This window comes from Sarcophilus harrisii, chromosome 1 (genome assembly GCF_902635505.1).
Source record: "Sarcophilus harrisii chromosome 1, mSarHar1.11, whole genome shotgun sequence".
In the NCBI taxonomy this organism is placed as follows: domain Eukaryota; kingdom Metazoa; phylum Chordata; class Mammalia; order Dasyuromorphia; family Dasyuridae; genus Sarcophilus; species Sarcophilus harrisii.
Window position 1 is genome coordinate 548,126,120 of NC_045426.1, and position 24,543 is coordinate 548,150,662.

At 33.4% G+C, this 24,543-nt stretch overlaps 1 protein-coding gene across 3 annotated transcripts in view; it reads right to left on the bottom strand.

Moving 5' to 3' along the window:
• Positions 1-24,543, bottom strand: part of RNF182 (ring finger protein 182) — an 83,159-nt gene that overhangs the window by 17,146 nt on the left and 41,470 nt on the right. For 2 of the 3 annotated variants that reach the window (XM_031946828.1, XM_031946830.1), the window contains exon 2: positions 18,154-18,231. The gene's annotated coding sequence lies outside the window, so the exon portion shown is untranslated. Of the gene's footprint in view, positions 1-18,153; positions 18,232-19,514; positions 19,952-24,543 lie in introns of those variants that run through there. The other variant, XM_031946829.1, reaches the window with a different exon arrangement.

Sequence of the window (24,543 nt, forward strand, 5' to 3'; positions counted from 1 at the left end):
GTTTTTACAGTTAAAGGTTCTGATAAAGGCCTCATTTCCAAAATATATCGAGAATTGACTCTAATTTATAAGAAATCAAGCCATTTTCCAATTGATAAATGGTCAAAGGATATGAACAATTCTCAAACAAAGAAATTGAAACTATTTCTACTCATATGAAAGGTTGTTCCAAATCACTATTGATCAAAGAAATGCAAATTAAGACAACTCTGAGATACTACTACACACCTGTCAGATTGGCTAAGATGACAGGAAAAGATAGTGACGAATGTTGGAAGGGATACGGGAAAACTGGGATACTGATGCATTGTTGGTGGAGTTGTGAATGGATCCAGCCATTCTGGAGAGCAATTTGGAATTGTGCTCAAAAAGTTATCAAACTGTGCATACCCTTTGATCCAGCAGTGTTACTACTGGGCTTATATCCCAGAGAGATATTAAAGAAGGGAAAAGCACCTGTATGTGCCAAAATGTTTGTGGCAGCCCTTTTTGTAGTGGCTAGAAACTGGAAAATGAATGGATGCTTATCAATGGAGAATGGTTGGGTAAATTGTGGTATATGAATGTTATGAAAATATTGTTCTGTAAGAAATGACCAGCAGGATGAATACAGAGAGACTTGGAGAAAGTTACATCAACTGATGCTAAGTGAAATGAGCAGAACCAGAAGATCATTATACACTTCAACAACAATATTATATGAGGATGTATTCTTATGGAAGTGGATATCTTCAACAAAGAGAAGAAGAGAAATTGGAACTATTTCAGTTCCAATGATGTACAGAATCAACTACACCTAGAGAAGGAACACTGGGAAATGAATGTGGACTACTTGCATTTTTGTTTTTCTTCCCAGGTATTTTTACCTTCTGAATCCAATCTTGTGCAACAAGAGAACTATATGGATCTGCACACATATATTGTATCTAAGATATACTTTAACATGTTTAACATGTATGAGACTGCCTGCCACATAGGGGAAGGGGTAGAGGGAGCAAAGGAAAAAATTGGAACAGAAGTTGAGTGCAAGGAACAATGTTGTAAAAATTACCCATGCATATGTTCTGTCAATAAAAAGCTATAATAAAAAAGAAGATACACACACACACACATACACACAAAAAGAATATCAAAGGAATCAGTGAAAAAAATGTGACAGAAGGAAGCCTAGCAACACTTTATTTCAAATGATACTACAAGTACTAATCATGGAAACAATCTTGTATTCACTAAAAAACAGAGTAATAGATCAGTTAAATAAAGTAGGTATCCAAAACACAGGAGTAAATATTGTAATCTAATGTTTGATAAACTCACAGATCAAATGTCAGAGGTAAGAACTCAACATTTGCCAAAAATTTTTGAGAAAACTAGAAAGTTTAGAAGAAAGTAGGCATAAACTAGTATCTCATACTATATAACAAGATAAGTTCTAAATAAATAAATGATTTCAACCTTAAGATCTAAGGAAATTAGAGGAACATAGAAAAATGTTATATCTATGGATAAGAGAGAAATTTATGGCCAAAGAGAAGAGAGAATCATGGGAAGTAATAATGGAATTATGAATAATTCTGATTATAGGAAATTAAAAAGATTTTACACAAACCAACCAAAATGCAGCCAAAATTAGGAGGAAAATAAGTAATAAGGAAAAAGTTTTACAGCAAATTTCTCTGATAAAGGCCTCATATCTCAAATATATAGTGAACTGAGCCAAATTTATAAAAATGCAAGCCATTCCCCATTGATAAGTGGTCAAGGAATATGAACAGTTTTTAGAAGAAGAAATCAGAGCTATCATAGCCACATGATAAAATGCTTTGTGTCGCTGTCGATTAGAAAAATGGAAATTAAATGACTCTAAGGTACCACCTCACCCTATCAGATTGACTAAAATGACAGACAGAAAAGGAAAATAACATGCTGGAGTGAATGTGCAAAAATCCGGGATACTAATGAATTGTTGGTGGAATTGTGAACTGGTCCAACTGTTTTTGGAAAACAATTTGAAACTTTGCCCATAGGGCTATCACTACTGGGTCTGTATCCCAAAAAAAAGATTTTTAAAAAATGGAAAAACTTATTCAAAAATATTTATAGCAGGCAGTTCTTTATGTGGTAGCATACAATTAGAAATTGAGGGAATGGCTCAACATAGGAATAAAGTGGGGAGTAGCTGAACATGGATAGTTTCAGAAAAAACTGAGAAGACATATTAATTGAAGCAAAGTGAAGTGAGCAGAACCAGAAGGCTGTATATAGCAACACCAATCTTATAATGATCAACTGAAAAAGACTTATCCACTGTGATCAAGGCAATGATACAAGAGGATCTGTGCTGAAAAATGCTACTCATCTCCAGAAGACAATTTGATAAATTATGAATGCAAAATGAAGCACACTTGTTTTTCTTGTTTTGTGTGTGTTGCTTTTGCAACATGATTAAATATGTAAATATGTTTTACATGACTTCACATGTATAATATCATATTACTTGCTTTCTCAAAGGTAAAGGAGGAACAGGAAAGAGAGAATTTGGAACTCAAAATTTTAAAAAAATAAACATGAAAAAATTATGTAATTAGGAAATATTTAACAAAATAAATAAAAATATTTATATAGATATATATGTGTGTGTATGTGTGTATTTCCTTCTCCCTCTGCTTTTAAATGCCATAATCAAGTATCTCTATTATTGTTCCAAACCTCCCCCAAAGCATCAGTTAACGTTTTGAAGGAATTTCAGCATTTTAATTTCTTTCTAACCTAAGTTGTTTTTCAAGATTCTAAAGTAACTCTTTTATTCGTCCCTTACTCTTTAACCTTCAATATTGGTTATTAATAATGCTGGCATTATTGCAAATCAATATTTAAGTTCAATGGAAAAAATCTCTTATCTAGTAACTTCCTGTTAAGTACAAGGAATACTGAAAATGTTCCTAACATGACAGAAAAAGAATTCACTATTTTAAAAAGCACCAAGTAATAATAAAGTCATGGCACAATCAAACACAAAAAGTTGACCATCCTACAAAAAAGATTTTCACTTTCAAAGGATAGAAAAACATCTATGTAAGGTATGTCACTTGTTGAGTTATTCCCCTGGATAATTAATAAAGTGTTCATTTCTTTTGCCCTGAATTGTTCTGACATTTATTTTTTGATTGCAGATATAACAGGTAATTTTAAAATGTCATTTAAAACATTTAAATTATTTTTAAAAACTCAAATCTACTTTAATTACTGTTTTCATTTCCTAATGCCTGTTTCACTACCCACATGATCAAATTTTTGGGGTTGCATTTATTGAAAACTATGATTCCTTATTTCTATAATGCTGTCATATCCAATAATTCTCTGAGTATCTTAATGTTTATCCAGGAAAAAAAGGTAGTAATTTTGTAACAACTTTAAAATATGGAGGTGGCTAGTGGGGTGGAGGCAATTACTGATACAATTATGTTCTGTAGCTAGTATGTAACCATCCATCAATTAGATACACAGCTAAACTCATAGGATTTCCTCAAAAAAAATTCATCTTAGTTGACTTTTCCCTTTTCTTCCATTTGCTTCTACAACAAAGAATGTAAGTATAAAATGAGATAATATTTGTAAAGTACTTAAAATCAACTAGGTGCTTAATAATTTGTTTATAGTCTTCCTTTCCCCAAACTGGAAATCAATATACATTTCAAATACAAGGACCAAATCTTTTTTTCCTGGTTATTCTCCCCAGTTAAAGAAAAAAAAATCTTTCCTTTCTTCAATTGGAAGAATTACTTTCAAATCAATAATCAGTCAACCAACATATGTCATTTATTTCAAATCTGTCATCAAGTAAGATTATCCAGTAACTTTTTTGATGAGCAACAAGTACATAAAAGAAAAGAAAAGAAAAAACCTAGATTAGCCAAAGAAGAATTCACTATTTACCTATTCCCTTATTTTTATCTCAAAGAACCAATCTATGCATGACACAATTTTTATAATCTTTGAATGTTTTGGAGGGGAGGGGTGGCACTCCTGCATTAATAATTTTATCTCCAAAAGGAAATTTATGAGGGCACTCATAACTCCATCCTTCTTTATGAATAGCAAGGCAGAAAAATCTTGATCACAATATCTTGGAACCTAAAACTTTTTAATAAAGCATTTGTCCCAGAATTTTTTATTCTGGCTCTTTATGGATAAGACATTATCCGAAGATGCTTTCCCTTAATTTTTCATGGGAGAATCATCCCAACTCAGTTATTTTCATAGACATTTCCAAGTTTTTTTGCACATGTGGTCCAGCATGTAGTCAATATATTCTAACTCAATATAAAGTTGGAAGCTCATTGAACTTCCAGCTCCTAAAAGGCAAGTGTTTTATTTTCTATAAAAATTTCAGTGCTTTCAGTATTACCATTCTATTGCTTAGAAAGAAAGTCTCTCAACTGAAAGCAAGGCACATAAGAAAGCATTTCATAATATCCAAAAAAGTCAAGTGAAGGTGTAATGGGCTGAAGCTCGAGTTGATGCATTGAGGTCCCAAGCACATGAGGCTAAATAGTAATTGGGCCACATTCTATTAATATATATGTTTTGAGAAAGAATGGCCCCCACCCACTCTTTGTGCAAGTCCTGATGTGTTGTATAGGAAATGATGATTTTGGTGGGTGGAGGCAGAGGGGCAGTAAGAGAAGCGGGGAGAGACTGCTGGCTGGCTTCTTGCACAGCTTCTCAGATTGCTATCGTGATCCCCCTTCACCTCTGATTCCCCCCCCTTCACCTCCACAAAGAATTGAAGATTTTCCCCAGCTGATTATAAAATAAGCAGTCATCACATCTTTAAAAGGGAGTTGTTACTCCAATTCACTCATGAAAAAACTGACACAAAAACAAAGTGGCCCACTGGAGATTATATAGTGAGCGGTGAGATCCAGGTCAAGGATATTGGTTAAATTATAAAACACTTATTGTCATCATGAACCAGATATCCAGTTCAGTATTCCATTCTCCAAACTAGAGCACTCATTTCCTTTATGATTCATATTTAAATGTCTTCTGAGGATTTTACTTTCCTGAGGAATTCTTCAGAACAGCTTCTGTGTAGACTTAGCCCAAATTAGCCCAAAGTCACCATTATAAAGTCCATCAGCTATTTTAATGTTATTAATATGAGAAGTAATATTTCTTATTAATGTGACTTTCTTAGTAACAGTGACTGTCAAATTCAAATTTATCCTCTTCTTTCATAGATTCATCTTTAGTTTTCACTCTGGAAAATGGCCATTATATCAGCTGTCCTCTAGTATATTTATTGGTGGTTCCTGTTTTTAGAAAGATTACCTAAGATTCACTTCTTTCTTTAAACTTCTTTTTGTGCAAACCTGGATTTCCAGTCTTTAAATATTTTCATTTCTTAGTCATCAGTTCTATGTGACATTCTAAATTCCTTGACTAATAATTCTGTCTCCAAAAAGAAGTTTATGAGAATAGTTGCCATTTGTAACACCATCCTTCTTTGTGAACATCAAGGCAGAACAATTTCTCCTTTCTAGCCATTCACTCTTTCTATCCATAAATTACAATCATTTGCCAACTTTCAGATACCCTACCAACCCCTCATGGATCTTATGCTCTTCCTGCACTCGGCATTTTAAAAAAATATTTACAGAACTTGGGTCTTAAACAAAGGTTTGAAGAAAGCTTTACACAGTATTTTCTTGCAAGGGAGGTCCTATTTTCCCAATATGAGATTCACAAATGAGATCTGAAAGCCTAAGAGGGTTTGAGAGATCACAAAGTCATCATTAATATGCTGATCATCATGCAGATCACATAATCAGATGCAAAATCTGTTAGGCATTATTAGCAATAATTGAACTTCAGCATATTGTGATACATGGTCCCAGGACCAAGGTTTCTGCTGTGACTTCTCATTAAAGCAGATGCTTGATATTATAGCAGCAAGTCCCTGCTTAGTAACAAAGATGAGAATAAGCTCAACAGGATATCAAACATTTGTCCTTAAGAGATCGACAGCAGACTCTAAAGGAATTCATCCTGCATCACCAATCAAATCGACTGGTTGCCTGGCAGCAGAAGGACCAATTCCAGGACTGCTTCCCTCAGAGAGAAACATTCTTATAAACAGCCCTTCACTTGGCCAATCAATCCAATTTGGTGGAAAATCATAATCTATTCATTAGGCTATAGCCAAAGAAATGCCCTAGAGGTTTAGTTTGTTAAATCTGGATATAAAGCCAGGGACAAATTATTGTTAGATTGTATTCGTCAAAAGTCTCACATTGATTAGCTTAAGATTTAAAGCTACAATTTAGTAGCAGAGAAACACTAAAGGAGTCAACTAGATGTAGTCCTAGAGTTGGTTGCTGGACTTGTACAATCTACATACCAATATCCCATACTTCTTCCTTCCAATAAAGAATATGCCATAGTTTAGGACCAAAGCAGGTAGAGATTATCAAAACACGTATCTAAGCATTCTATGACATGAGTGTAAAATAGCTAAACACAAGAAGATTTTGAGTTGCATTAGATCAGACTAAAGCATTTATATTAACTTATGGTCTTTTATCATGTAAAGTAAAATTTAAAAATATTGCTTTATTCCTGACACTAGGAGCTAATTTCTTGAATACTGAAGGGAAAACTATAACTTTCCTCTAATTCAATGGTTAATAACCTTTGTCTCACGGACCTCACTGAAAGTCTGTATTGCCAAATTATTCTCAGAATAATGTTTCTAGATGCATAAAATTAAATACATAAGATTAAAAGGAAAATTGATTATATTGAAACAGTTATCAAATTGTCATTTTTGAAAAAAACAAATCCACAGACCCCAGATTAGGCACCATAATTTTAATTCATCCCAGTTAGATAAGAAATAATGCACAACATACAAAAGGTTCTTGGGTTGTTTGTTCAGAACCCTTCTTTACTTCCACAATGAAACAAAAACAAAATACAGGTTATATAAAAGTAGAAGATAGACAGTAATGGCTTTATTTCCTAAAATTGATCCATTTTCTTTTGACTCATCACACATACATACATACATACAAAATCAGCATGCAACCACATCAAGGAGAAACCTAGGATTGTTATTTTTTATTTTAAATTTTTTATAATTTTTATTTTAAATTTTTTTATAATTTCTAGATAGCACAGTGGATAAAGTATAGGATCTAGAGTCAGGAGGATGTTGAGTTCAAATCAGGTCTCAGACACTTATTATTATTTAATTGTCTCAGTTTCTTCATCTGTAAAATGATCCGGGGAAGAAAATAAAAAACCACTCCTGTATCTTTGTCATGAAAACCCCAAATAGTGTTTTGAAAAGTTGGACATATATATGTGTATGATTATACATATATATTATATATATATATGTATGTATGTATGTATGTATTAGTGCATATCCACACTTAATTGTGGCCTTCTTTGGGGACAGGGAGGAGGAAGGGTAAAAAAAAAAAAAAAAAAAAAAAGAATAAAGTAGAAAACACATAGCAAAAAACAGAGAAAACTTATAAGGAAGGAGAGAAAAGACGGACAGTTCTGAACACAATGTGTGGTGTTTATAATATAAGCTTCTTGAAATGGAAATATTTTGAATCCTCTCATGTTCTCCTATGCACATAGCAATGTTTTTTTTTTTCTTTTCCTGTTTTGTATTTATGTTTAAAATAAATAAAGGAAAAAAGAAAAGATGGAAATGGCAAACAATTAACAATCACATATATACATGCATAAAAATAAACATACATGTAGATAGACCATTTCTATGGGCTTTCTCTCTGACTGAATATTACAGTTCATACAAGATAAATTCTTTATACTATTGGTTTTTCCAATTTGGGTGGTTAAGCCAAGTTCTTTTGAATGATTATAGAATTTATTTAAAAAGCTCTGCAATGTTCTAGGGCTTGTTGGCAAAAGATCTGGACTTTGTGAGTTGCTGTGAAAGTACAACCTGTCATGAATGTGAAATATCTATTCAGCAATCCAATAAAGTTGTCTTTACCTGCCAGCAGAGTATAATAATTGCTATAAGTTATTTTTAATGTATCGTGCCTTTGTTAATACATACTTATGAATCTTTGTATTTTGTATTTCTTTTGTGAGGGAGGAAATAAATCACTGTCCTGTGCTGATTTTTACTTTGTATATTGGCTACTTCTTCTACAAAAGAACCTCTTAATCACTTTTAGAAGAAACTTTGAACATTAACAATTCCAAAGCTTTATTATTTTGTCCAGAATTCTGGGATGAAGAATGTGGGGGGGAAATCCCTTCTTTGGGGGGTTAAACTCCCCCAATTGTGCCCAAAGTTGGAACTCCTAGTAGGAAAAAGACTATCTCTTGCAAGGATAACACATGCATATGCTCATTTTTACAGACTTAAATGAACATAAGTTTTTTTTTTCCCTATAGATACCAATCTTCATGAGAGCCAGAATTACTTTAAAATTATTTTCTCTTAGAATCCCTAACAGGTAGCGATGATGCTTAATAAGTACTTATAGCTTGATGCAATTAATATAATACCATATACAAATAGAATGCAGGGCATTCCTTTCCATTTGGACTCAGTACCAGTCATAATCCATGATCCATGATAGTGACAGATATAGATAGATAGATAGACCGACAGACAGATAAATCGATCTAGTTCATGTTTTGCTTGATATTAATAATCAGAAGGTCATTAAATAAAGTTACCTCTGTTTTATTACATCTTTCACATAATCTTGGATGCCTCTGTTGTGGATAGGAGACACTTTTGAAGAAAAGTCTATATGGCAGTGTTTTGCTCTACCAAATCAAATTCTTGTATAGTCAACAAACTTTAAGTACAATGGAATCTTATATTCTTTACCTTTTTAGTAAATTTTCCATTACTAAGATATGGCCTGCTCTAGAATATCATTTGAGGAAACTTATCTGTTCTTTTCTCACAATTTTCATTCAAGAAATCCCTCAATGACTTGTAGGCAAATCTCATAAAAATTCTATGGAAGTAGAAAAGTGGATGTGGTGGGCTTTGTCTGATCAAGATAATTTATTATTATTATCACCATCATTCTTTCTTCACGGTGGGTGTTGAAGAAAAGATTATTGATTGAGATGTCTTATGCATTGGAGACACCTTGCTGAAGGAAGCTATTTAAGTATTATTTTGTTCTATTGAATCAAATATTTTAACAAACAATAAGCCTAGTGAGACTTTGTATTCTCTATGTCTTTCAGGCAATTGTATAATGGTTTTTTTTAAGGGTCTATTTGAGCTGAAACAAATAATGATAATTTTAGCTTGTTTTGCCATTGTTCATTCATTTAATTTCTTATTCTTGACATTGCTATACTACTGGGGTTTTTTTGGATTGTGCTAAATAATAACGGTAACAGTAGGTGTCTCTATTTCATTCCTGATCTTATTACAAAAACTGTCAGCATTTCTTAATTATTAATAATTCTAGGTCTTGGTTTTATGTAGGGTCATTTGATCACACTAATGGTCCTTCCATCACAAAATCTTTTAGTGTTTACATTAGATTACATAAGTAATATATTTTAACAACAGCTTTCTTATATCTATTGATATAATTGTAAAGCCTTTCCTGTTTTTTATTAGCATAATTATCTTAATTCTTTTCTTAATGTTGAACTATTTCTGATACACATCTAACTTTTTCAAAATGAATAATTTTAAGATAATTCCTTTCCCAATAATTTATGTAATATTATTGGGTTAATGTTCATTAAGTAATAATGATCTATGATTTTTTAACTTTATCTCTATCTGATTTCAGAATCAGGATCATATTTGTCTCAAATTAAGAGATGCAAAATTGAACTTGATGAAGTCTTATTCTTTCTAGAGATTTCGCCTTGCTTTTTTTCTTAATCAGACAATGCTAATTTATCAAATTGGAACCTCTTTTTGTTTATTCTTTTCTTCAGTCCTTTTATTACTTTTCTTGCAAGGAATTACTATGAAAGTTTCTTTTTCCCATTGTTTTTATTGTTTTGTTTTGTTTTTCTGGTTTATTTGACAATGCTCTAAGGTGGCAGTGGAGAACTTAGTATAGTCACAATCCCTCATTCAATTATCTACCCCAAACTCCAGTAACTTCACTACTGAAAACTACCATCCAACTACTCCCATTTTAATTTAACTCTTTCCTGTAATATCTATTTTTCTTTCTATACTGTTCTCTTGGATTTCCATTCAACAAAATTCTCCAACCATACAAATAAAGTTTCCAAGTTAATTAATACAATCTCTAAGAATGATTTCTAAATTTCAAATGTAACCATGAAGATGAATAACAACAAGCAACAATGCACGCTTTCCTCAAAAGCAACATGAGAGTTTCTACTTTGGCAAAGAGAGTGACTTTCTAGTCACAAATGGAAACTGTTACACTCTAGACTAGAAGCAACATTCCATCATAGTTTTAGTGACATGTTCCACCAAACTAATTTAAAATTATAACAATTGGCATCTTGCTTCTTATGTTAATAATAACTCATCTCTCATTTACCACTATTTTATCAATAAGTGTTTAAGCAGAAATTACATGACCACTTTTCTCAAAAGTTGCAGAAGCACTGTATTTTAAGAGTACACACTAATGTGAAAAATTTTCAAAAATTGGATAAAGTAAACACAGTAAAGATCACCCAAATTAGGATCAGGATGGGGTCAGGGAGATGGGCAGAGAGAGAAATAAAGAGGAAGAGGAGAAAGCATTGTGCTAAGCAAAGCACTAGGAATACAAACACAAGGAGCTGATGTTGTAAAGGGGGGCAACCCACAAAAGCTGAAGGGGGTCTTAAATTTTAAGGTTTTAAGTCTGTTAGGGCAGAATAATCTTAAAAAGTAAGAAGGCTGCTGGATCATGGTGAACAATGAAATTCAGCATCAAGAGTGGAACTCTGGGTGGAATGAAATGAATATGCTTGTCCCTTAAAATGGAATTTCTAGAAGAAATGGATCAGTCTGAAGAAGGGTCTCATCAGCAAAGAGTGCTGGATCATGGAGGAGAAAAAAATCTGAAGAATTTGAATCTGAGCCTGGAGAATAATGAAGGAGTATGATGATTACAATGTAAAAGAGGATTTCAAGGGGTAAAAAAAAAAAAGGAATAGGTATGGCCTTAAATTCTATAAGGAATTCCACCGAAAAAGAATGAAAAGCTCTCAAGAGTGAAATTTTGAAGATACAAATAACTCCAATAAGGAAGAAGGGAGCAAATAATCCAAAGACACAGAAAACTCATTAACCAACTTAGATTTTTAAAGCCATATATAGGAGATAGAAGCAAATGAAGGTGACTGAGGATGAACAGAAAGAATTGAAAACAATTCAATTCTTACTTTGCTTGATTTCTCTACCAAGAAGCATGGTCTTCAGAATGGGAAGAATAGAATTGAAAAGAACTAGAGCAAAGTATTGCAAACCCAAAATAAATGAAGAAATGGCACCTACCTAGCTATCCTCCAATGGTCCATGACATCAAACACAGCCAAATGACATCCTATGAAATTGATAGAACTGATAGGTGTGATTACCAAACCACTCTAAATAACCTTTGAAAAGTGGGGGAGAGAGGAAGAATTGCCATAGAATTGAAGTGGGTCAAAAGTCCTTATTTTCAAATAAAGAAAAAAGTGTATGAAGTAGCAGACTGAAGTTTGGATTGGGAGTTGGGAAGAACTAAATTCAAAAGCCTTCCTTGAATATCTGTGAGCCATGTATCCCTAAACATGGCCTTTAACCTCTCTTGGGCTCAGTTTCCTCATCTGAAAATGCAAAGCTTGAACTAGATAAGACTCTAAGATTCCTTTCAGCTACAAATCTATGATTCAGCTATTAATAATCCAATGAATTTTACATAGATTCTGGACAAAAATACAGAACGTTGTAGACAATATTCCCATATAGGCATAGGTTAGTTTTTAAAAGTCCTGAGGTTCCTTCTAATCCTATGGCTCTTGAAATAAAACTAAAGGGATTTGTGAGCACTTAATAACAAAACACAAGATCATTAAAAAGCAAACATAGATGAATCAAAAACAGATCATTTAAAAGAAAATGTGAAAAATTTGTCCCATGAGCAAAAATTTATCCAAAAAAATCAACAATAAAAGATATATACAAAATCATTATTCAATATATCATAAAAGAATATAAAGTGTTCAAAAAATTTGCACGATATAAATGACTCATTTGCAAACAGGCTACAAATCACAATAAGAAAACGATAATTAAAGCAATTTTGAGGTTTCACCACATATTAGGCAAACAGGCAAACAAACATGACAACAAATAGGAAGAGTTGATAAAGGTTGGGCTGAAGAAAGACACGCAAAACAAAACAAAACAAAACAAAACAAAACAAAAAAAAAAAAAACTCTTGATAGAGTCGTTATCTTTTCCCCACTGTTTTAGATACCATTTTAAAATTATACAAGTAACTAAGCTTTCCACATTTGTTGACCTGGAAAAATGAACCTTCCTAAAATGGCTTTCAACCTCAGTACTCAGAACTGGTAGACATATATCAATATGAGATCAGACAGAAGCAAAGACCCAATATATACCAAAGTAGTCAGAACTGTGTTCACTCTTTGTGCTTGTAAGGAACTGGAAACATTTCCTCATGTTCCTTAAGTCCAGTGATCCTACTTTCACTCCCATTTAACCAAATACAGGGATGATCAAACAATGGATTTTGTCCTTGTTCACAAGTATTCCACTTCCCTAATTAAACTGACATTCTCCTGCCTAACCATAATGTCCTATTCGTTTCACCTCTCTCTATCCTTCACCCTTTTTATATATATTCTTTACCCTCATATATCCTCTAATCCTCTATGCCCATAACACTTTCTCAAGCTTTTATCCCTGCTTAGATTTCTCTTTCCTCCCTTTCTAACCTCAACCCTAGTAATTATCCATTTCACCTAGTGAGCCTGGAGTAAGAAAAAGCTAAGTTCAAATCCATTCTCAGATACTTACTATGTGTGTAATTCTGGGCAAGAAATATTATTTCTGTCTCAGATTCTTCAACTGTAAAAAGGGGATCATATTTACACTTAGGATTACCCTCAGAGGATTGTTGTAAGGATCAAATAAGGTAATAATAATGATAATATTAATGATGTAATCTGTAAAAGTACTTAGCTCAATATTTGGCTCATGGAAGAAGAGATATAAATGCTTATTCCTTTTCCCTTCCTTTGCCACCACTTTCACTTTCCCTTCAATTCTTCATAGTCCTCTCCTTTTAAATCCTTTGGTTCCTTATTATATTGCCACTCTTTTCTTGCCAAACTTCAGATCTAGATTAGCCACTATTCACATCCTTCACTCTGATGAATGAGGCTGGAAGAGCTCCCACAACTTTGCTGACTAGGTATATTACAAATTCATGTTAGATAATCTCAATTAGGTCCTTATTACAGCAAGGCAGTCCTTTGATTTGTCCCTAATTGATAATCCAGAGGACGTGTTCCAAACTTTCTCTCCCATTCTCAATACCCCACATCTCTTCCCTAACCTCAGCTAAGGGCCATGATTCTTACATTATTGAACTGAGGCCCTTTGACCAGAGCTCCCTCTCCACCTATTTTCTTAATCTTAAAACCTCATTAACATCATCTTTCACTTTCTCCTCCTTAAACCCTATCTTTGACAAAGTGGTAGCCTTTCTTTTTGCCAAAGCTGACCCCATTTGCCTATGTACTTGATTCATGCCCTTGATTCATGCCCTCCCATCTTCTTCAGCAAACTTTTTCTTTAATCAGTCCCTCTTTCTTTCTCAAATTCCCAATGTTTCCTTATTGAGTCCTTCCTCAGTTATTTTTCAAATTCAGCCAAGTTTTCTTATCCTTATAAAAGCTTTATTTAAGCCCTACCATACCCTTAAGCTATCATCCAGAGTCTCTTCTCCCTTTCTCAGTCAAATTCCTTTACAAAGTTATCTTCACAATTCCAAAGATTCACAATGAAAAATGCTATCCACATCCAGAAAAAAACTGACCGAGTTTGAATGCAGAATGAAGCATATTATTTTTTGCTTTCTTTAATTTTTCATGACTTTTTCCTTTTGATCTGTTTCTTCTTTTACAACACAACTAATATGGAAATATGTTTTACATGATTGCACACATATTACAAAAAACTGTTTAAAATTCTTACCTTTTGGGGAGGTGGAGAGGAGAGAATGAAGGAGAAAAGTCAAAATCCCCCCCAAATTTTAATACTAAAAATTGCCTTTCCATAAAAATGGAAAAATAAAATACTATTTTTAAAAAGTTGTTTATATTCAGTGCTTCTATTCCCTCTTCTCTCACTCCTTCTTTCACCTTTCACAATCTGACATTGAACCTCACCAATTAAATGTCAATTAAAACTGCTCTCTTTTAATTTCCAAGCTATTTTTTTTCAATGTTATTCCTTTTGAACTAATTTCTGCATTTGACACCATTGACTATATCTGAAACCTCTTTCCTCTCTAGATTTCACTAACAATACTGTCTCCTAATTCTCCTAAATGTAGGAATGTTCCTCCTATGTGTGTGTATGTATATTCATATATATATGTGTGTGTGTGTGTGTGCGTGTGTATACACATATTTCTAGCCCATCTCTATTTTGAGTTTCAGTCTACATCACTAATTACCTATCTGATATTTCAGACCAGATGACCTTAAAATCATCATGTTCAAAACTTAACTCATTCTCTTTCCCTACAATATGTCCCTCTTCCAAAGTGCAGACCTTACCATGTGACTTCTCTAATTTCCAGTAGATACTTATTGCCTCTAGGATAAAATATAAACTTTACTTCTTAGCTTTTAAAGCCCTACACAGCCTAGCCCTAATGTTTTTCTTTAGACTCATTTCATCTTACTCCCCCACTCCTATACTCTGGGATTTAGCCAAAGTTGCGGTCTCTCTAATCCTCATATGCAATGTTATATCTCCCTTCTCTGTCCCTTTACATTGGCCATCCCTTACTTCTACCTCACAGTCTCTCCTCCTTCACATTGCAGTTCAGATACCATCCTCTTCATGAATGTTTGCCTGATTCTCCCTAAATGCCCTTCCTCCCAAAATACCTTATATTTAGTGATTTTCTATACATTGATATTATATATAATCTTCATATTTACACACACATACATATACACACGCACCTATCACAGTGCCTAGAACATATTAGGCACTTAATAAATACATCTTGATTGGCTGATTGAATATAGCAAATGGCCATCAATAAAAGAAGAGCTGAGAAAGCTGTAGTATATAGAAGTGTAACAGAGGGCTTTAGAACAGGTATCAGCATTCTAGGATAATTCAATACCCCATGTAGATTGACATGATGATGTCTAATGGAGGTATCTTGCTGACCGAGTTCAATTAGATATTCTGTATATGATTTGGGTCTGCTAACCAATAATGAAGAAAATAAATAGTTTCTGGACAAAACTGAGGAGCATTCCACAAGGGCTCATCAGCAAGGGCAAGTCATTTGGCTTAATATTATAAAAGGAGACATTTGGGGCCTCAATTCTTTGTCTCTTATTATATGAACATGAGCTTGGTAGGATAGACACTGCATTAAGCCTGAGCCCTACTTCCCCAGAGACCAAGGTAGTATCTTATAAGAGTTTGCTCAAAGGTATTGAAAGGAAATGATTCTCCATGTTCTTGCAAAGTGGTGAATACCCTTTTGTAAAAGCTAATCGATATGAATTAGCTAAATGGAATTGGGAAATTAAACAATGTCAGTTAATGCCCAAAGGGCTATCAAACTGTGCACACTCTTTGATCCAGCAGTGTCGCTACTGAGTCTATTCCAAAGAGATCATAAAAAAGGGAAAAGAAGCCACATGTGCACAAATATTTGTAGCAGCTCTTTTTGTAGTGGCAAAGAACTGAAAACTGTGTGGATGCCCATCAGTTGGAGAATGCCTTAATATGTTATGGTATATACCATATATACCATATAAAAGAAATAATCAACAGATGATTTCAGAGAGGACAGACTCACATGAACTGATGCTGAGTGAAGTGAGTAGAACCAGGAGAATATTATACACAGCAACAACAAGATTATGTGATGATCATTTGGGATGGATTTGGCTCTTTTCAACAATGAGGTGATTCAGGCCAATTCCAATAGATTTGTGATGGAGAAAGCCATCTACATCCAGAAAGAGGACCATGGGGACTGAATGTGGATCACAGCATAGTATTTTCCCCTTTTTTGTTGTTAGCTTGCTTTTTTCTCATTTTTCCTTTCTGATCTGATTTTTCTTGTGCAATATGACAAATATGGAAATATGTTTAGATTTTATTTTATGCACATGTTTAACCTATATTGGATTGCTTACTGTCTGAGGGAGGAGAGAGGCAAGGGAGAGAGAAAAGTTGAAACATGGGGTTTTACTAGCATGAATGAAGACTATCTTTGCATGTATTTTGAAATGAAAAAACTATTATTAATTTTTTTAAATGGCAGTTAACAGTGAGTATTGTGGAGCATACCAGAATGGGAACTGATATTGTTATGGACAAGTTGGAGAGCTATATACTATGTTATTATATACATAAGTAGTTTTGGAACTGATTTTGTAACTTAACTCAAAAAGTGGTCATTATATATTAATAATCCAACCTTGACCCAATTTAAGTCAAGAGCTTTATCAATGAATTAAATGAAGGCATAGATGGCAGGCTTTTCAAAGATGTGAATGGCACAAAATAAGGAAGGTTTCCTAATAAATGATCCAATTCAGATACAAGAAGATGCTTTAGGGTTAAAAAAAAACGGATTGAATTAACAAAAGTGAAACAATAGCAAGTCCTTCATTTTGGTTTAAAAAACAACTGTCTAAAACTGAAATGGAAAGCAATGGTTAAAAAAGAATTCATGAAGAAAATATGTGGGATTTTTTTAAAGGACTGCAAGATCACTACATTAACAACATGACTTGGCAGCCAAAAGAGCTAGCATGTTTTTAGGTTAAATTAAGAAAAGATACCCATAATGACAGAGTTTCATGGTACTCCACCCTAGTCACATCCCATCAGCATTTTGTTCAGAACTGAACAGCACATTTCAAGAGTATTGACAAAGTAGCACATTAAAGGGTAAACAGAACAAGACTAAAAGACATACTGGATAACCCTGGTTAAAGGATTAGGAAATATATTATCTGAATAAAAGACTCCTTAGACTTAAATATGATAGTTGTTTTCAAGTTTCCAAAGAGCAATTATGAAGAAAAGGGATTCAATATTTCTGCTCAATCCCAGAAAGCAGAACCAGAAACATCTAGTATAAACTGCAATGAGGAAGATTGTAGTTCATTACAGAGGAAAATTTCCTATCAATCAAATCTATCAACAAATGCATGAGGTATCAGTAAGTTTTCCATCATTGGATATCTTCAAATGGAAACTGAATTGCTACTTGTTTATGGATGTTAAAAAGAATATACCTGTTACGCTATGGTAACTACAGAGTCCCTGAAGTGCACTCCAATTTAAGTGGTTTCATGAAATCTGGATTAAATGAGCTATAAAAACACTTCCAACTCTAATTCAGATTCCATTATGCATTCCCTTATGCATTCTATAGTCTTTCACATGTAAGGGGAAAAAAAGCCATGTCTTGATTTTCTTGGATGTCAGTTTCATAAATCTGTATTTTAAAAATCACTATCCAAAGTTTTAAAAACAAATGTAAAAAGAAATATTTCAAATGTAACTGAAGAAAAATCGCTATACATACTATCTAAAACAAAAACATATGCAGATGCACTTTGCAAAATCCTTTAGTAAAGAAAAGACAAATCAATGAACTAAAACAAAATAAAAAACAAATCAAAATATTCTTATCTCAAATACTTAACAAATATGTTGGTCAATTTTCACTTTCTTTATATATGTGTATATATATATATATATATGAATTATATATATATATATGTGTGTGTGTGTGTATATATTATGTATAATATGTCTGTGTCTATATACATAGACGTGTGTATATGTGTGTAAGCAAATCATTGGTATTCATCAACGTAGCTCCCAAACAATGGTAGATTTATACTTACCAAAATCCAACTGTGCTCTGATTTGTCAAGTAATGAGTAATTCTGCTAATGAATTATTCCAACTAGTAACACGTAGATCTGGGGAAGGAGAGAAAATAGAATAAATAATAAATTTGTTGTGCTAATAAGTCTTTCAAACTTATATACAAATGTCCCAACTTCAAGGGAAAAATCTACCATATGGGAAGCTTTTCTTAATGGACATATTGATGTCAATTTTTAATCCCCTTTTTACTTTGAAACAAAGTTATAGGATATGATATATTGACTGGCATATATTCAACTGTGTGGGCTAGAACTGAAGTAAAAATTCTCAATATATTCTTAATGTGACTTTAAAAAGGTTACTTGTTAGAAAGAAAGGATATTAAATGCTAGGGAAGATAGATGCAAGTTACTCTTCAAGGTTTTCTGTGGTTATCTAATAAGCACTGTACACAAAAGAAAATAGTATACACTGCTTCTAATATGCAAGGGCTAATTTTTTATTCTTAACTGAGTGAAAAAAGAATATATTTAAGAACATTTTTAGAAGTCACCAATTATCATATCACCTAGATTCCAAATCTAAAAAGCAAAAAGTTCTTTTTGCCTAAAGCAACTAGAAGCATAATAAAAAAAAATAAGAGGAGATAAATTCATGGAAATCAGTTAGTAGGAGGTTAAGGTGCATTTCACTCTATTTTTAGCAAGTTTTATTTTAGGGAACAACAACATCTCAAGAAAAAAGTTTTCTTTTAGTTGATAAGAAATATTGGAACTGAAGAAGAGATGCAGTTCTAATAGTCTTCTGTACACAGTCAATAATTAAAGCCATGAAAATAAAATAGAAAAGCTTCCCAAGACAAGAATGTAGGGAGGAATACCAGATATCTAGAAATAAGATTTGAGGGGCAGGACACAAAGAATGAAATACCCACCTGAAAAATAACTTAAGTGATGCAAAGAAAGAAGGGAATAAAAGAAGTCAACAAGAGAAGAGTAATTTAAGAAATGGGAAGAGAACAAAGATAGTAAACCAACTTGTCTCTGAAAACAAGATCAGAAAAAAAAAAATCTCCAAGGGGAAAAAAAAGGAGATAGTCAACACTTTACAAAACAGTAGGCATGTCAAGAAGGATAAACATGATGGAGAGTTTCTAGATTTGGCCCAAAGGAGCTCCTTGGTAAACATAATTGAAGCTATCATGAGGATATAAATCAAACTGTAACAGACAGAAAAGAAATGGTGGCAATGAATAGAAAGAGAGCATGATGGTTTGAATTTAAAAGGAAGGAAAAAGAAAGAGAAACAAGAATGGTCAGTGAGGTCAAGTAACCACAATGATAAGCAGAGGGACCTTTCAGTTTTGAATGCTCACTTTTAATTGCAGGCTCCACAAATATTATTAATCATTTGTTTTAACCAAACAAGACTGGAACTGGACCTATGATTTCATTAGTACTGGAAATTCCAGGATGAAGTAACAGCCTCTTATTAATGCATATCAGCACCCTCTCTGCAGGTTTGGAGAGATTCCTAAGCACTAGATCTCACAGTTGGTGTGTTTAAGCAAAGGGTGTTGAGTACATCTTCCTGAATCTGAAGCTAGCTTCGCATATATTCTGTCTCCCATTTTAACAAGCAATGACACCCTCTCCCAATTTAATAGTATGAGGATGTGGCAATTCAACCTGCCAGTTTTGCCTAACAAAATATCTGTACCAAAGGCACTGAGCTAAGAAAGATGTTATGTTTAACAATAAAAATTCATAAAGACTTTCAAGAGAGAGAAAAAAATTTCCACATTTGGTGATTCAGATTTTTCTTTTCAAAAATATAATATAACTAAACTTATTGGAATCATATAATCAAATATATTTTGGGAAATGAAACAAAACTGTTTTTGACTGTGACTAAACTGCTCTAATATATTTTTGATAAACAAACATAGATACCCTCAACCTCTATTGACAGAACCTGTGCCACTATCAAAAGATCCTCTGCCTTCTCCCACCCCACCCCCCTGAGAATGAATGTGAGGGAAGAGAAATCCCAAACTGTCTCGGAACTCTTGTTACAACTGCTAGAACAATATTGAAAAGTTAACAGCAAAGGACATCCTTAAAGAACCCTTTTAAAATAAAAGCACTAGACTAAAAATCAGAAAAACTTTATTTTTTAGTTCATCATTACCATGCTAGAAACAAGCTATGTGATCTTCAGCAAGTGACTTTCTTTGATTCAAGTACTTACTACATAGCTACTATATGTAAGGCACTTTGGGGGATTAAGAGATCAATAAATTAGAGTCATTACTCTTAACTAGCTTATCATCTAGGTGGTGAAATGGATAGATTAATCTGAAGTCAAGAGGGCCTGAGTACAAATCTATTATTATTATTATTATTAGCTGTGTGATACTGAACAAGTCACTTAAACCTATTTGCCTCAGTTTTCTCATCTGTAAAATAAGCTGGAGAAGGAAATGGCAAACCACTCCAGTACCTCTGCCAAAAAAACAGACAAACAAACCTAAATGGTGTCACTAAGAGTCAGCTGAAAGAATTGAACAACATGTGAGAGTTTTTCAAATACTTGTACAGTGATCATGCCCTCTTAAAGTGATCCTTATATAGCACAGAATCAAAGGTTCATCACCAATTTGGCTTGTCTTCCTCTGGACACTCAAGGTTACTGATATCTTCCTTAAATGTAATGGTCAGGATTATTTTTAATCCAAGTGTAAGAATTTGTTTATCTCTTTTGAAGTTCCCCTTATTAGATTAGACTCAATAATATGTCTTCTCAATTTTTTAAAATCTTAACTCTGGCATCCATTATGCTAACTTTTCTCCCAGTTTTGTGTCAACTTCAGATTTATTAAGTATTCCACCTGTGCCTTTTTACAAGTCATTCATTAAAAAATATTAAACAACACAAGGCAAAAAGTACAGGACTCTGGGGCATTCTTCTAGAGCCCTCTTCCAAATAAAATCATTAATAAACATTCTTGAATCCATCTAATTGGTGGGACCAATATCTCTTCATCTCGACCACAAGAACTGCTTTGTTAAAATCTACCGGAAAAAAAAAGATTAATATAGTATGATAAGTTCTTGATGAAGCCATATTTTGTCATCATAATTTCTTCTTTAATAATATGCTCTAAATGGCTGAATAAATTGTGGTATATGAATATTATGGAATATTACTGTTCTGTAAGAAATGACCAACAGGATAATTTCAGAAAGGCCTGGAGAGACTTACACGAACTGATGCTGAGTGAAATGAGCAGGACCAGGAGATCATTATATACTTCAACAACAACACTATATGATGACCAGTTCTGATAGACCAGGCCATCCTCAGCAACGAGATCAACCAAATCATTTCTAATGGAGCAGTAATGAACTGAACCAGCTATGCCCAGAAAAAGAACTCTGGGAGATGACTAAAACCCATTACGTTGAATTCCCAATCCCTATATTTATGCACACCTGCATTTTTGATTTCCTTCACAAGCTAATTGTACAATATTTCAGAGTCTGATTCTTTTTTGTACAGCAAAATAACGGTTTGGTCATGTATATTTATTGTGTATCTAATTTATATTTTAATATATTTAACATCTACTGGTCATCCTGCCATCTAGGGGAGGGGGTGGGGGGGTAAGAGGTGAAAAATTGGAACAAGAGGTTTGGCAGTTGTTAATGCTGTAAAGTAACCCATGCATATATCCTGTAAATAAAAGGCTATTAAATAAAAAAATAAAAAAAAACAAAAAAAATAATAATATGCTCTATAATTTTGCAAGGACTCAAAAGTTCACTAGTCCAAAATCTAGTCTCCATTCTCTCTCCTTTTTTTGAAAATTGGTAAAATATCTCCTAGTTTTCATTTCTCCAATACTTCTCCCATTCTTCACTATATTTCAAAGAACATTGATAAGTGGGACTTGAACTCAGTCTTCCTGCCTCGAAGGCCGCCTCTTGAGTCACTATACCATAGTGTCTCTCAAGATATATATAAAATGGGATTTTAAAAAATATTTTTACTTTTTATTTTGTATTTCTATATTCCTTCTACTTGAATTAAAAAACAAATCATTGACAGGTATAGCAGCCAACTTCATCAGTTTTACCCAAGGTTGCAAGTTCATGGGGGCCAAATTATTTGATCTTATAAAGGCTTAGTGTGCAGTCTAATTTTCCCTTTATCTACTTTTAGCATACTCCTTCAAATATTTTTGTTCTATCTCTTCTAGATCAAAGACCAAGAGAAAACAGAGGTGAAATAAGAGTTGAGCAGTTCTGGACTACTTATGTCAATGAACCAATCAATAAGCATTTATCAAATAATCATCATATTCTAGGCATTATAGTTACAAAAGAAAAAATAAATCTGTCTCTGAGATCTGAGACCTTCTTAGGGAGTCAACACACAAATATAAACATATTTATATAATGTAATATTTAGGAAACAAATAAGGCCAAGGAAGGGCTTCTTAGAGAAGAGAGAACTTGACCTGAGCTTTGAAGGAAAATACATATTATTGGAAGCAAAGGACCTTTAAGTAGAGAATGTTTCAAGGGTGGGAAATGATACAAAGAAAAAAAATATTGTCTGTAAACAGGGAAAGTAACCTGGTCAGACCTGTGCTTTTAAAAAATGGAGGATGGAATGGAACATGAAGGGATTTAAGACAAGGGGGTCAATTTGGAGGCTATAGTAATAGTACAGACCACTGGTCATGAAGGTTTAAGCAAGGATTTTGAGTATTTCAGCAGAGAGAAGGGCACAGATCAGAGGTGCCATTGAATAAAGTGGCACTGGAAAGGAAGGAGAAAAGTAAACTCCTCTTTATATCCTGAAGGGACAACTGAGAGGCACAACAGAAGGCACAGCCAGCCTTGGAACTAGATGGTACAAACGTAGAATTGGTAATATTTGACAACTGACTATGTACAATAGGTTACTGGGATTGAGATGGCTCCAAGTAACTTGTGAATCTAAGTGACTGAAACGATGATGGTGCCTTGGAGAGAAACAATGTAACTTGGAAGGTATATCTGTGGGGAAAGATATTGGATTCTGTTTTTTAAATATATTGAGTTCTCAATGCGAACTAAGTGACTGAACTGATGATGGTGCCCATGAGAAAAACAGTATAACTTAGAAGTATCTGTAGGGAAAAATATTGGGTTCTGGGTTTTTTTTAGATACATTGAGTTCTCAATGTTTATAGAAATGTAGTTTGAAATGTCCAATTGTTGTTTGTCCTTCATTCTCAAAATGGCCAATGGAAAGGTGATGAAGGACTGGAGCTCATGACTGGATATATAAATAGAGGAATCATCTGCAGGGAGATAATTAAACCCATGAGATCTGACAACATCACCAAGAGAAAAAAAATGTTAAGAAGATTGGTCAACAGTGAAAAATACTACTAAGAGGTCATAAAGGTTGAATGAATAAAGATCATGAAAGTTAAAAATTAAGAGACTTAGTTAATGTGGAGAGAAGGATTATCAGTTTTCATCCATCTACTCTGAATAACAGTCCTGTCCTATTCCTTTTATTCTTCTCTTTTCCCAATAAAGGTTTTTTTTTTTAATGAAAAAACATTTTTTTGTTTTGTTTTCCTGACCAGCTTCAGTCAATTCTGATATTTAGCTCTTCTGATATTATTCTTATGGGACTATTTGTCACATTTTTGTATTCACTCAACATTGTCAGCCCTTTGGCACCAATTTTCAGTACACACACACACACATACACACACGCACACACATTGAAAGAGAGAGAAACAGAGAGAGAGAGAGAGAATATCATACATAAAAAGCTAAAAAATAAACATTTGGTGAAAAAATAATCATGTCTAGGCAACGAGAAGCGAAATCAAAAGAATTAATAAAGGAGTTAGCAGTTGAGCTGAATTCTAATGGAAAAATGATATTTTAATAGGAAGAGTAGAAACAGAAGGGTATTCCAATAGAAGAAACAATGTATGCTCACTTAGCAAGGACAAAAAAGTGAAATGTAAGGTCAGCTAAGTGACACAATGAAGTCAAGAGAACCAAGTTCAAAATTGGTCTTGGATGCTGACTAGCTGTGTGACAAGTCACTTAACCTTGATTTCCTCCCTTACCTCCCTCCCAAAAGTAGAATGTTTTTGAAAAACAGGAAGTAGTTGTTTGTCTGGAGTATAGTATACACATTAGGAAACTACAGGAGATAAGTTAAAATTTCTTATACTGATATATAAATTCTTCCCACTTCTGGCTGGAACATACCATTCCATTCAGTGTTGGGTCAGAAAGCAATGCTCAACAATTCATAGTTGTTATAAGAATTTTGTTTTGTTTTGTTTTGTTTTAATAGCAGGAGGATTGTGGTAAAGAGAAATC